Genomic DNA, 13,297 nt, shown 5'->3' on the forward strand with positions numbered 1-13,297 from the left:
CACATGCAGGGATGAGCTTGGAAATGTAGGGATTGCGTCAACTGATGATGACATGGTGAGTCTTGCACTCCTCGGTCTTCCTAAGAGCTAGCATAGCTACCAGGACTCGGTTAATGGAAGAGAGAAACTGCCAGATTGGGAACGACTTTGGTCGGATTTGATGCAGGAGGAGATAAGAAGAAGCATCAGAGATGGTTCTTCATCCATGGAGGATGAAGAAAACTGTGCCTTAGCGAGTAAGGCGAAGAAGGGGAAGGAGAAGGTTTCTCATTCCGAATCTAGTTCTTCCCATGGTGGGAAGAAGTTTGACAAATCGAAAGTGTGATGCTTTCGTTGTCATGAGGTGGGCCATTTTGCTACAAATTGTCCACTGAGGAAATCCAAGAAGGGGGCCGTGGAAGGATCAGAAGGTGAGGCATTGGCCTCACAGTTCGAGTTGGATTTCACAGTATTCGCATGCATGGTTTCATCCATGGCAGGAAGTGGTTGGTTTCTTGACATTGGAGCTTCTTTCCACATGACCGACGACAAGAGTTTGTTCAGTACTTTGGAGGAGAAATATCTCCAGATACTCGTAGCGATGGGTAATGATGAAAAGTATAGTGTCTCAGGTGTAGGCACGGTTATTTTTCAGAGGGAGCATGGAGCTCGCCTTACCTTGACTAATGTAAAGTATGTACCAAGACTGAAGAGAAACTTGGTGTCAATCACGATGCTGGAAGACAAAGGCTATGATGTAGTCTTCAGTAAGGGAAAGGTTTTCCTTAGACGCATCATCACTAGACAGGTGAAGCAGATCGGTTCACGAGTCAAGAACCTGTATGCTCTTGAGGTTCAAGATGCATGCAAAGCCTTGAGGAGCAAGGAAACTGATGGAGACTTGGTTGTTGAGAGGGAGAGTACATTACCTCTCAACATGCAATGCGAGAAGAAGTCTCAGATGATTGTGGAGGAGCCACGATTGGTGAAGAAGCTTTAGGAGGTTGTGGAGCAGCTACAACTGGGGAAGCCGAGAGGACACATAGTGGAGGCATCCACTCATGCAGAGACCTCCATTAGGGGGAAACTTCAAGCCAGGTGGGTAGAGGGATCACATGCAGCCATACCTCCAGGTAGGAGGTGGGGCAATGAGGAGTGATCGTCCTAAGGAAGAGGGGCATGATCCTTGAGGTACCCAACCTCTTTCATTCAACTTTGCTACAGGAGCCCCGACAAGGAGTAGTAAGATTGGCTGATTGGGTAGAGATAGATGCAGATGGAGTGGCAGAGAGAGCTACAGTGCAGGAGTCCTAGGACTATGTAGAGCTAGCAGGCTGCAGCAATGCAAGAGGCACAAGAGTGTTGCACTAGTGCAGGATGGCATAGAGAGGTGTGAAATGGTGCGAGCTGCATGGAGTGCTGTAGCAGCTCAGAGGTCAGAGAGGGAGCACTTGTCAGCAGCAGGTAGAGCTTCAACGTCAGAGTATGCTTCTAGCCCAACAGAGAGGTCAGTTGGTAGTTTTTTTTGTTTCGAGAGTTGCTAGAGCAACTATACTTTGTAGGAGTGTTGCATGCAGAACATTCCAAAGATACAAGATAGGGTTTGAGTTGAAGCCTTTCTTGTTGAGAGGGAGTGTTGAAAATGGCAACAAGAAATGCTAAAAATAGCAGTTTGAGTGCCAGTGCTGGATTGAGCAACAAGGAATGAAAAATGGAAGTGCTAAAAATAGCATTCTATTTTTAGCAGTTCAATATGATTCCTATTTTAGTCAGTCCCTGGACTAAAATAGGAAGTAAAATTCGAATTTGAACTCAATAGCTATTTGAAAATAAATTAATTAATTCTCCATGAGTTAATTAGTTGTGAAAAATGAAACATGAAGTCTATGTGAGGACATGCAACAATTTATCTATTACTTGAGGAATTTATCCATCAGTTAAAGAGATAAGGATGAGTTCTAATTTGAGTAGTAATTAGTTGGATCAGTTAATTGAGTCAATTTCAGCTATAATTGATTTAAACAGTTTGTTTAAATTAAGTAAGTTCAATTAGTTAATGCATGTTTGCATATAACTGTTGCACTTCAAATAACTAAAGATTCTCTCATGAATAACTCATGCATGTCAGTTCAGTCAGAGACCCATTTGAGATCAGAGAAGGGACAATGTGCTATCAGTTGGATGAATATTTTTCCTATAAAGGAAGCTCATCCATGATGAGGATTTATCTCCATCAGGACTGCGTAGTTGGATTAGAGGTTAGTGAGTGTGTGAAGAGGCCAATTCACACAAGTGGCTGCACTGGACCCCAATCAGAATTGTGCAAAGAAATAGGAGGCTTGGAGGGTAGACCAGAGGTTAGATAGAGGCCTTTGACTGTCTATGAGCAGCAGAGGTATTGCAAAGAGAGCAAGATAGCTTTTGAGCTGATTCTTTTTGTAATACTGGTTATATTTCCACTTGTATGATAATACAGAGATGGGGTTTTAGGCTGGTGATTTCCCGGGTTATATATTTTGTGTTATGTGTGATTGATTCCTTCATATCAGTTATATGTGTTCTTATTGATGTTGCTCATGTTCGATTAAGCTTCTGCTAAATTGGTTGTAGAAATAGATCAAGTATTTTGCTTTAGTATATTGCATTATCAGGTTATCTACAGGTGGGAATTTATACACTATATACATGATAAAGCAATTATTTGTTCCATTGTTTTTAATGTTAGTACCTTCATCTACATCATTTCACTAATTTGTAACATACGGATGCAATATGTATGATTAATATTGTTTAGCACATTAACCAATACTATTTTCTTTTAAAATGTTGTAGATTATTAGGTGAATTTATGTTACCACTATCAAATGTTTTACCTCGTACGCATTGAGATTTATGTGTCGTTATGAAAGATATTGGAATGGAGTATCAAGCTATTCATGCATGCCCTAATGATGATATTCTCTATTATAAAGAACATGCGTTGAAAGAAAAATGCCCAAAATGTGATGAGAGTAAATATCAAACCGATAAAGTAACAAAAGAGGTGCCTTGTAACGTATTTCATTATATTCTCATAATTCCATGTTTGCAACAAATGTTCAAGTGCAAAAGCGTAGCAAAACTTATGGGTCACCATGCAAGGAATAGAAATGAAGATGGTGTTCTTTGAATTCCTGCAGATGGATCTACATTTAGGAATATAGAGGAAAAGTGGCCAAAGTTTAAAAGAGAACCTTGTAATCTTAGGCTTTCATTAGCAGTTGACGATGTCAATCCATTTGGAGAGGCCAGATCTACTTACTCGGTGTGGCCTGTTTTTGTTATCAACAATAACATTCCTCCGTGGAAGTCAATAAAGAGGGAGCACATAATGTTGACAATGATTGTTCCAGGTATTAATTTGTTTAGAATATTTTTTTTAGCACAATAACATCTCATTTGTCTTGTTTGTTTCATAATTATGTCCTATATTTTTTTGTTAATTTACTCATATATGTTCAATTATGCCTAATTATGCTTTATAATTTTTTTTATTTACTCATATATGTAGTAATTATGTATTATATGTTCAATCAATTAGGTAAGTACTAGGTCAAAGATATGAATGTATATATCAAGCCTCTTATTGATGAGTTAGTGGAGTTATAGGACACTATCACTATGTATGATATCTCTAGACCAGTAGTTGCAAAGAGGGAATTTGAATTCCATGCAATGCTTGTATGGAAAATTCACGGTGCCCCAGGGCTAACACATTTCTGTGGCATGTTATACCATTGCCCTGCACTTTAATAGTGTTTAATTTTATGGAGTTCATTTCAAGTGTGTTTTTAAAATAGTTTGACTTTCATAATACATACTTAAAATAATTGAAATAAAAATTATTCCATTTCTTGCAGGTCTTCAAACAAAGGGTAAATTTGCTTGTCCAATTTGTTTTCATAAGATGAAATATCGTCGTTCAAGAAGCTTAGGAAAGGAGGCGTTTGATGAGTATAGGCACTTCCTTTCTAGGAACCTTAGGTACTAAAGTACTAAAAAACATTTTTTTCAATGGGAAAGAAGAGACTAGATTAAGACAAGCTTGTGCTGGATTGTTGAATGCTAACTAGATCAAAGCTCAAACTAGGAAAAGGAGAACTTGTTGGGACTAATCCTGAAATTGGAAGAGTTTATCCTAGGAGGAGGATGGCTGAACAAACCTCATCAGAATCAGACTCTCAGTTCATGGACAGTTTCATGACCATGAGAGCCATGGTGGAAGAGATGTATAGAGAATTTAAGAAAGGCCGAGGTGAAAGCACTTCAACATCTCAAACAGAAAAAGGAGCAGAGGAACCTCTTCTAGATGGCCATCCAGAAGGCAAAGGAAAATAAGAGAGGCCCTCTCCACCATCTACTCCATCATCACCATCCTCATCATCTTCTTCACATAAAACTAGCCCTGAAAAGAAAAAGAAGAAAATTGATGTGATTAAATTAGATTTGAAAATTGATTTACCAATCTATGATGGTGAACTAAATGCAGAAAAGATAGATAACTGGATTAGACAGATTGATGTATATTGCAGGGTGCAGAACATCAATTCAGAAAGGAGGAATATTCAGCTGGCTACCCTTCGTTTTGGAGGAACTGCCCTAGTGTGGTGGGAAGGCAAGACACAAGCTGATTTGAAGAAGCATGGTAAAATTCTTTCTACCTGGAATGAATTTGTTTTTGCCATTAAAAAACAATTCTATCCACTAGCTTATATGCAGCAAGCAATGATGAGTTGGCAAATTCTTTGCCAATTAAAAGGGCAAAGTGTACAAAGCTATACCCAGGAATTTAGAAAAAGAGCTTTAATTCTAGGCATTTCTCTAGACTCACCTAAAACTTTGTTGAAGTATATAGGTGGCCTACATAGCTATTTGAGGCATATCATTCTCATGTTTAACCCTACTAGCATAGATGAGGTATCAGTTCAGGCTACACATCTAGAGGCTAGAGGCAAGAATGTGAACCCAGAGATTGGGGGATCATCAAAACCCACTGCAAGCAAGAACAAGGAAAAGAAGAAGCAAAAATGGAAGGAGAGGAAGACAAACACTGCACAGAAAGAAAAACCTTCGTGCACTCACTGCAAGAAGGATGGACATGATGATGAACACTACTGGTCTTTGCATCCGGAGCTGAAACCCAAGAAGTTCGGTGGTAAGAAGAAGAAGACTGTTGCTGCTATTTAGAAAGACTTGGGGTCAGACTCGGGTGATGAAACAACAATCACAACCACATGTATAAAAGGTAAAAATTATGAAGCATCTACAAGTAATTTTGCTCAATCTATTGACAATGAAGATAATGAGAGGAAAAAACATGGGCTTTTTCATATTAGAGTTATTTCCAAGCATCAAAAGATTGATACTTTATTTGATAGTGGTTCACAAGTAAACTTGACTTCTGAAGCAATTGTAAAGAAGTTGGGACTACTAACAACACCTCACAAAAAGCCATATCCATTAGGTTGGGTATGTGATAAAGCAAAGCTACAAGTGACTAGACAATGTAAACTTAGGTTTGCTATTGGGTCAACTTTTGTAGTTGAGGTTGAGTTAGATATAGTTCCCCTGGATATATGTGGTATTATTTTAGGAAGTCCTTACTTGTATGGTAGAAAAGCCATTTTCTATAGAACTCAAAATAAGTATCAACTCACAAAAGATGGAATAGAATATATTGTAAGAGCTCATCAGCTCAAAAATAACTACACTCTCATAAACTCAGGGCAGATGAAAAGAATTGTAAATTCATGCAAGAAATTTTTACTAATGGTTGTAAAGGAAAAGACCCTTGATAAAACCAATGCATTTGAAGGCTGTGATGCTAAACAAAAAGCTGATTTAGAAAAAGTTGTTTTAGAATATGATATCCTATTTCAAGAACCTAAAGGTCTGCCACCCAAAAGGGAAATAGTACATGATATTCATTTGCAGCAAGATGCTCCATTACCTAACATTAGAATGTATAGGTTATCCAGTTTAGAGAATGAAAAGATCAAGAAGCAGGTACAAGAGCTGCTCGACAAAGGGTTCATAAGGCCAAGCACATCACCATGTGGATCTCCAATTGTGTTGGTGAGAAAGAAAGATGGTTCATGGAGGATGTGCATTGATTACAGAGCACTGAATAAAATAACGATCAAGAATCGTTATCCTCTTCCTCGCATAAATGATCTATTAGATCAGTTGAAAGAAGCTGTTTACTTTTCCAAGTTGGATTGTAGTGGCTATCATCAGGTCAGAGTAGTAGAACAAGATGCATGGAAGACTGCTTTCAAAACAAAGCAAGGGTTGTATGAATGGCTAGTTATGCCTTTTGGCTTAACTAATGCTCCTGCCACTTTCATGAGAGTTATGAATGATGTACCCGGACCTTTTATTAATGTTTTTGTAATTGTATATTTAGATGACATTCTTGTTTTCAGTAAAACATGGGAAGAACATTTGAAGCATGTGAAGTAGACTCTAGATGTTTTGAAAAGAGAAAATATCTATGCTAAGTTAACAAAATGTGAATTTGGCAAAACATCTTTGAATTATTTGGGTCCTATTATGGGGGTGGTGAATTGAAGATAGATCCCTCTAAGGTTTAAGTCATTGTGAACTGGCCTAAACCTAAATCTACTACAGAAGTTAGGAGCTTCCTAGGAGCAGCACAATCTTGGAGAAAGTTTATTGCTAACTTGTCCTTGATTGCAGCTCCCTTACATGCTTTAACAGGATTGAACAAGGTGTTTCAATGGGGAGGCAAATAGTCGAAAGCCTTTGACACCTTGAAAGAAAAGATTAGTACAACACCAGTAGTAGCATTGCCAGATCTTCAAAGACCATTTGATATTGAAACAGATGCTAGTGACTATGCCATGGGAGCAGTGTTGATGCAACATGGTAAACCCATATGTTATCATTCCGAGACATTTAATTCTGCAGTAGTTAATTATCCCACATATGATAAAGAATTGTATGCATTAGTACAGCGAGTGAAAAAGTGGAAACATTACCTAATGGGCAAATAAACAGTTATAAATATTGATCATCAACCACTTCAATATTTGCACTCACAAACTAAATTGTAGCAATCAAGACACTATAGGTGGATGGGTTTTCTACAACAGTTTCATCTTGTCATCAGATATAAGAAAGGCATACACAATAACGTTGCAGATATGTTATCCAGACCAATCATAAATGCATCGATTATATTTAAGCATAATTCAGTATTGCATGAAAGCTACATTGAACAACATGCTCAAGATGTAGATTTTAAAGAGGTATATGCAACTTTAGGTCATGACAAACAAGTAGAAGAATTGGATTATCATGTTAAGGACCAACTCTTATATCATTTGGGAAAGTTATGCATTCCTCAAACTGAAAGAGTTAACATAATCCGAGAAGCACATACTTCTCTAAGAGCATGTCATTTTGGTGTAAGTAAAACAGTTGCACAGCTGCAAAGATTCTGTTATTGGCCAAGAATGCATGAAACAATTTCTAGATATATTAAAGGGTGTACAATGTGTGCTAAAAGCAAGCCCAGCAATAGAAAACTAGGCTTGTACACTCCACTTCCAGTTCCTTCTCATCCTTGGGAAAGTGTTTCCATGGACTTTGTTGGGGAATTGCCAAAGTCTAGAAAAGGTCATGATTATTTATATGTTATTGTGGACAGGTTCAACAAAATGTGTATTTTAATACCTTGTAACAAGCAAATTACAACTGAACAAACAACAAAGTTGTTCTTTCAGCATGTATGGGTTCATTTTGGGTTACCCACTTCTATTGTATCTGATCGAGATTCCCGATTTATTGGGAAGTTTTTGTCTAGTATATGGGAGTTGATGGACACCAGATTGAAGAAGAGCACAACATTTCATCCACAAACAGATGGCCAAACAGAGGTGGTCAACAAGACACTGATCCAGTTGCTCAGGGGCTATTGTAGCAATCATTCCAAACTTTGGGATGAACATTTGTGTGATGTGAAACATGCTTACAATCGTGCTAAACATTCTTCTACACAGAGATCGCCTTTTGAGACTTGTTTTGGTTTTACACCAAGGTCTCCCTTGGATTTTGTCTTTAGTAAAGACATATCAGTTGATGGACACAGTGATGTGGACAAAGCAACCAAGTTCATTGAACAGATACAAGAAATTCACCAGGCTTTGCGGGAATAGCTAGACAGAAGCCAGGCCAAGTACAAGGCAAGGCATGATAAGCATCGAATTGAGCATAACTTCCAAGTTAGTAATCAAGTCTGGTTGTACATCAGCAAAGACAAAATGCAAGGTGAAGGTAAGAAGCTGAAGCCAATAAGGTATGGGCCTTCCAAGATACTTGAGAAGATTGGTGAGAACACCTTTCGCCTTGATTTGCCAGTTTACATGCACATATATTCAATAGTTAATACATATAACTTGAGACTATTTGAACCTTCATTGATTGAAGATCCCGAAGAGCAAAGTCAGTTGCCTTCTATTGATGGTCTGTTGCCTAAATATCTCAATGAGTTACAGGAAGATATAGTTCTGGACAGGAAGGTGAGAACTACACGCAAGGGGGGATGTTGAATACCTCAGAATCAGACTCAAAGGTTCAAAACCAAGCAGTGCAAGATGGATAGAGATTGGGCAAGTGAGGAAGTTGCATCCTCACTTGATTGATGCTTAAAAACCAGCTTTTGGTGGTCCAAAAGCCTTTTTCAGTGGGAAGGCATGATCCAAATGGATCCCAAAAAACCCTCTAAGTCTTCTAAACATTCAAGACTATCACAAAAGAAGAACCTTTTAAAAATTTCGATTACACTATCGGGAGGCAAAAACACAAAGAAAACATTGAAAAACAGAGTATCAGCGGCTTAAAACTACTTTGCATGGGAGTCGTCGGATCTGGCCGATCAACGGTCCAAATCCTATCGGGAAATCACAATCGGCGATGGTAAGCGGAGGCTATCAATAGAGACCATAGGGAATATACGACAACGATCAGCGGGTTCAACAAGGACCATCAATCAAGCGTGCAGATCGAAGACCCAAGTTGAATCACAATATCACGTCGGCAAACCACAAAGGAGCGCTTACAAACGGCCTGAGGATATGTGCGATATGCGATTGCGATCAATTGCATCGCAATAGCGCATCAGAGCTATGCAAAGGAGCGGGGTCGATAATAACTAGGACTACGATAGTCGGACCCGATAAAATTATGAATGATATTTGATAATATTTCAAGTCTGGAAAAAGGGATTTTTCAATGTAAATAGCATTTTCGTTAAATAAACGAAATACAAAGGATAAAGCACCGATGCGATGAAACCGAACCCAAAAGGGTTTATTAATGCTCTTGTATATTATTTCAAGTTCGATATGAGTGGGATTTTCATGTTTTATTGTATTTCTAAATACAAATGGAAATCACAATACAAGCGGGATTTCGGGCAGGCCAAAGGCGGTAAGTACACTGGCTGCCATGTGTCCAAGCCCTGGAGAGAGAAACCACCCTTTTCGGGTGGTTAAACCCCGTACTAATGAGCTGCCCAAAACGAACCTTAACCGTTGGATCAAGATCTCTCAGATCAATGGTGGAGATGCGATAAGCAATTAAAAGGCAGACCTGATAGAATTATAGGGCGAATTTATGGATATTTGAAGTCCGATGAATAGTGTTTTGGCAGATTTTTCCTGTGTTTGAATGTATTTCTCTGTGTAAACAGAGAACGACTATTTCGGGGATTTCAAAGGCCTGATGGTCCATTTCGTTATAGAACAGGTGGCCACCATCCTTGAAGGTGTTTAACAATGATTGCTAATGCTCAGAGGGGGATCTGAGCAGACAGAGGCCAGGAAGCCAGAGAGCCCGAGAAGGAGAAAAGAAGAGATAGTGCCAATTGGCTTTAAAGCCACAGACTGACAGAAACAGAGACAAGCAGTGCTAAGACATAGAGCAGACAAAGACAAAAAGTCATTGAGGAGAGTCTGTGTACTCAGAAAGGCTTGGGGGATCCAAGTAAAGCCTTGTTGTTTGTATCTATGTGTGAGACTCAAATTGGGCTCACTTTTGTAAAACTCTACTTTTGAAGACATAATAAAGAGGTCACCATTGAAGGTTGGACCAAGAGACATAGCCCAGGAGTGTTGGGTGAACTCCTTATTAAACTCGTTGTGTTTATGTGTGTTTGTCTATTATGTTCTTTAACTGCTTCATTGTTTATGTATTTTGAAATCTTGTCGATCCATTGCACAAAGTAACATAGGCAAATCCATGCACATGAGTCTGTAATACCTTAATAATTGTTTAATATCTCATTTTCAAATCACCCTTCTATCTGTATATTTCATTATTGATAAAATATGAGAAGATTACAATGCTTTTCTCAAGCCTGATAAACATATGCATTATCTCTATTTGTCTCATTTCTTCCTAGACAAGCCTTAGCCAATACTTAACCCAATTTTGTCTTACCCAAATCCCTATTTCCTTGCGTTGCTTCCTTGGGTAATTAGACCCTAAAAATTAGGTAAATCGCCATCGACAAATACACAATACATCAAATGCCTTCCTCTGACTGCATGCACCACCTATACAATTTAGATAATTATACAATTGATAGTGTATTTCCCTTGAAATCCAATCTCAACTAGGTAAATCTCAAATCTGACATGCATGAGTTATTTATGAGTGAATCATCAGTTAACTGGTTGAACACATAAAGCAATACCCCACTGTATAACCTCCTACTAGTTCCTCCAACCATTGGAACTAGTTTAATTGACTTTGACTAAGTTAAACTGAATTAATTAATTACAACCTCAAAATATACTCAACCAGGGCTCCTATAAAGTAGGAAGTACTCTACATGACTCAAGTTAGACCCTCAACTCGAATTAAATAAACCAACTAAGTCAAACTAACTTAGTTAACTCCTTCAAGTTCTCATGTGATGTGGAATTACAATTTTCTTCTAATTTAATTCAAGGGAAAATTAAATTAGAATCTTTCTTGGTGTCATTTTCAACAAATGACACCAGTCTCAAATTCAATATTTAGGACATGTGGTCTCAAAGGAGGGTGTAGCAGTTGATCCAGAGAAAATTAAATTTATTATGGAATGTCCAACACTAAAGGACGTAGTTGAGGTTAGATCATTCATGGATCTAATTGGTTATTATAGGATTTTTTTTTTTAATTTCTCCAAGAATGGTCACCCAATCATAGTGTTGCAGAGAAATGGAAATATTTTTTTGTCGACAACTTAGTGCACTGCTAGCTTTGAGTAGCTGAAGTATTTTGTCACCCATACAACAATCTTTCGAATTGTTTGTTGGAAACATTTGAGCACTACTAGGGGGGGCGGTGGGGGGTGGGTTGAATCAGTAGTGTTTCATATTAACAATTTTCACCAATTTAAACTTCTCTACTGAATCACATATATTTACCATCAACACATTATGTCATTGCATGAATATAAACAATGTAAGCAGCTAAATCAAACAACCAAGGGAGAACAATAATAAACACATCAAAAAACCATCCACACAAGAGACATAAGATTTCTAGTGGAAACTCTTTCGGGAGAAAAACCACCCTTGTTGTTGTTGCTCTCCTCTAAATCTCTATTATGTCAAGAAATTTGTCTTTTACATAGATAGTTGACTCCCATTAGCTAGGAGACTCGACCTCAAATACTATTGGCCAATAACCATCAACCTGCAATTTTGATTATAGTGATTAACTCGAAAGAATATATTCTCACATGGACCTACGAACTACCATCCACTAAAAGCCACCACGATCAACGATCCTCGTCCAACTCCAATTGGATGGATAAATTGTTCCTTTCAATGAAGCTTCAAAATCAATACTCCAAACCCATGTAGTCACTACTCCTCTACTCTATGAAAATGTCATTTCATCTATTCTCACACTGGATCTAAGACTTCTTTTCAACTTGATTCAACTTTTCAGTACGATCTCCAACAATAAGACAATATCATCAATAAATCAAATAAAATCACCACAATCATATGCTCTCCACTCAAGAAAAATAGTGGCCAAAATCAATTCAAAATATTTGAATAACATAATCACTAGTAGCTAAAACAAATATCACACTCAACCACAATATCAAACCCTCATTGCAAAATATGATTACTGCATAATACAATCAACATCATAAAACAAAATGGCTATGTGCAAAATGCACTAGCAATACCTGCAAAACAAATGTGAGAGTAATAGACTTGGATCTATACCAAGCTCTCCATCTCTACCAAAAAAATCTACTCCATATATAGTATCTACTACAATAGCCTCAAATCTAATCCAAATATTGATATCTCTTCTTCAACAATCTGCTCCACTCACTACCATTTGCACTCATGTACAATCTACTCTATTCTCAATTAGGTCTGAATCATTCCTCTACTTCTCTACAACCTTCTCACTCACATACTAACTTCATCAACCTCACCCAACTCCAAAATAAAGAATATACAACATGTAGGGTGAAATGCACTTTTGGACTAGGATCAAAGGTGCACAATGTTGGCAAAATAAATCCACTATCACCACTACTTGTGCACTAAAGGTGGTCACATCATTTGAGGACATTTTCAAACCATTCCCGACCTTTATAACTTAATATATAAGCCTATGGGAATTTCCAAGTCGAATTACACCCGATGTGTGCAAAGAATATGGAGGCTTTTTTGTGAAAAACATCAAATACATGGAAAACTCTAGTTGATCATGGCTACAACCACATGCATAGGCTTGTCTCCATGTGGTTGGAGCCTTTCAACCACATGCACAAGCTTGTGTGGGTGCGGTTGGGGAAAAACATATGGAAAAGCATGAAACCTCATACCAGAACCTCTACCAGCTATTTGGTTACCTTCTCCAGCTATTGAATATGCATCCAAACCTATGTCATAGCTAGTAACACCTATGCAAGTGAATCAAACAAATCTCCCAAGAGTCACTACCAAGTTGACCTAGAAAACAACAAACAAGGGTTGGCATGGGTGCCAAAAATTCCTCTACTCTTCTCTAACATCCACATAAGCTACAACACCATTGAACAGAGATGTAACACCTCTGCAACATCATCATCAAGCCAACACATCACAACAACAAGCCATCCTCATGAGCTTAAGCATGAATACCTAGATGAAGACCTAATACTCCTCAAGTGTGCTAACTCAACAACATAGATCATCTAATTAAAAATATCTGACACCTATAGCAATAGCCTCTACCAATAGAAGTATCAAAAAAT

Source organism: Pinus tabuliformis, chromosome 1_2 (genome assembly GCF_031772625.1).
Source record: "Pinus tabuliformis cultivar Carrire ecotype Pingquan chromosome 1_2, CPIR1, whole genome shotgun sequence".
NCBI lineage: Eukaryota > Viridiplantae > Streptophyta > Pinopsida > Pinales > Pinaceae > Pinus > Pinus tabuliformis.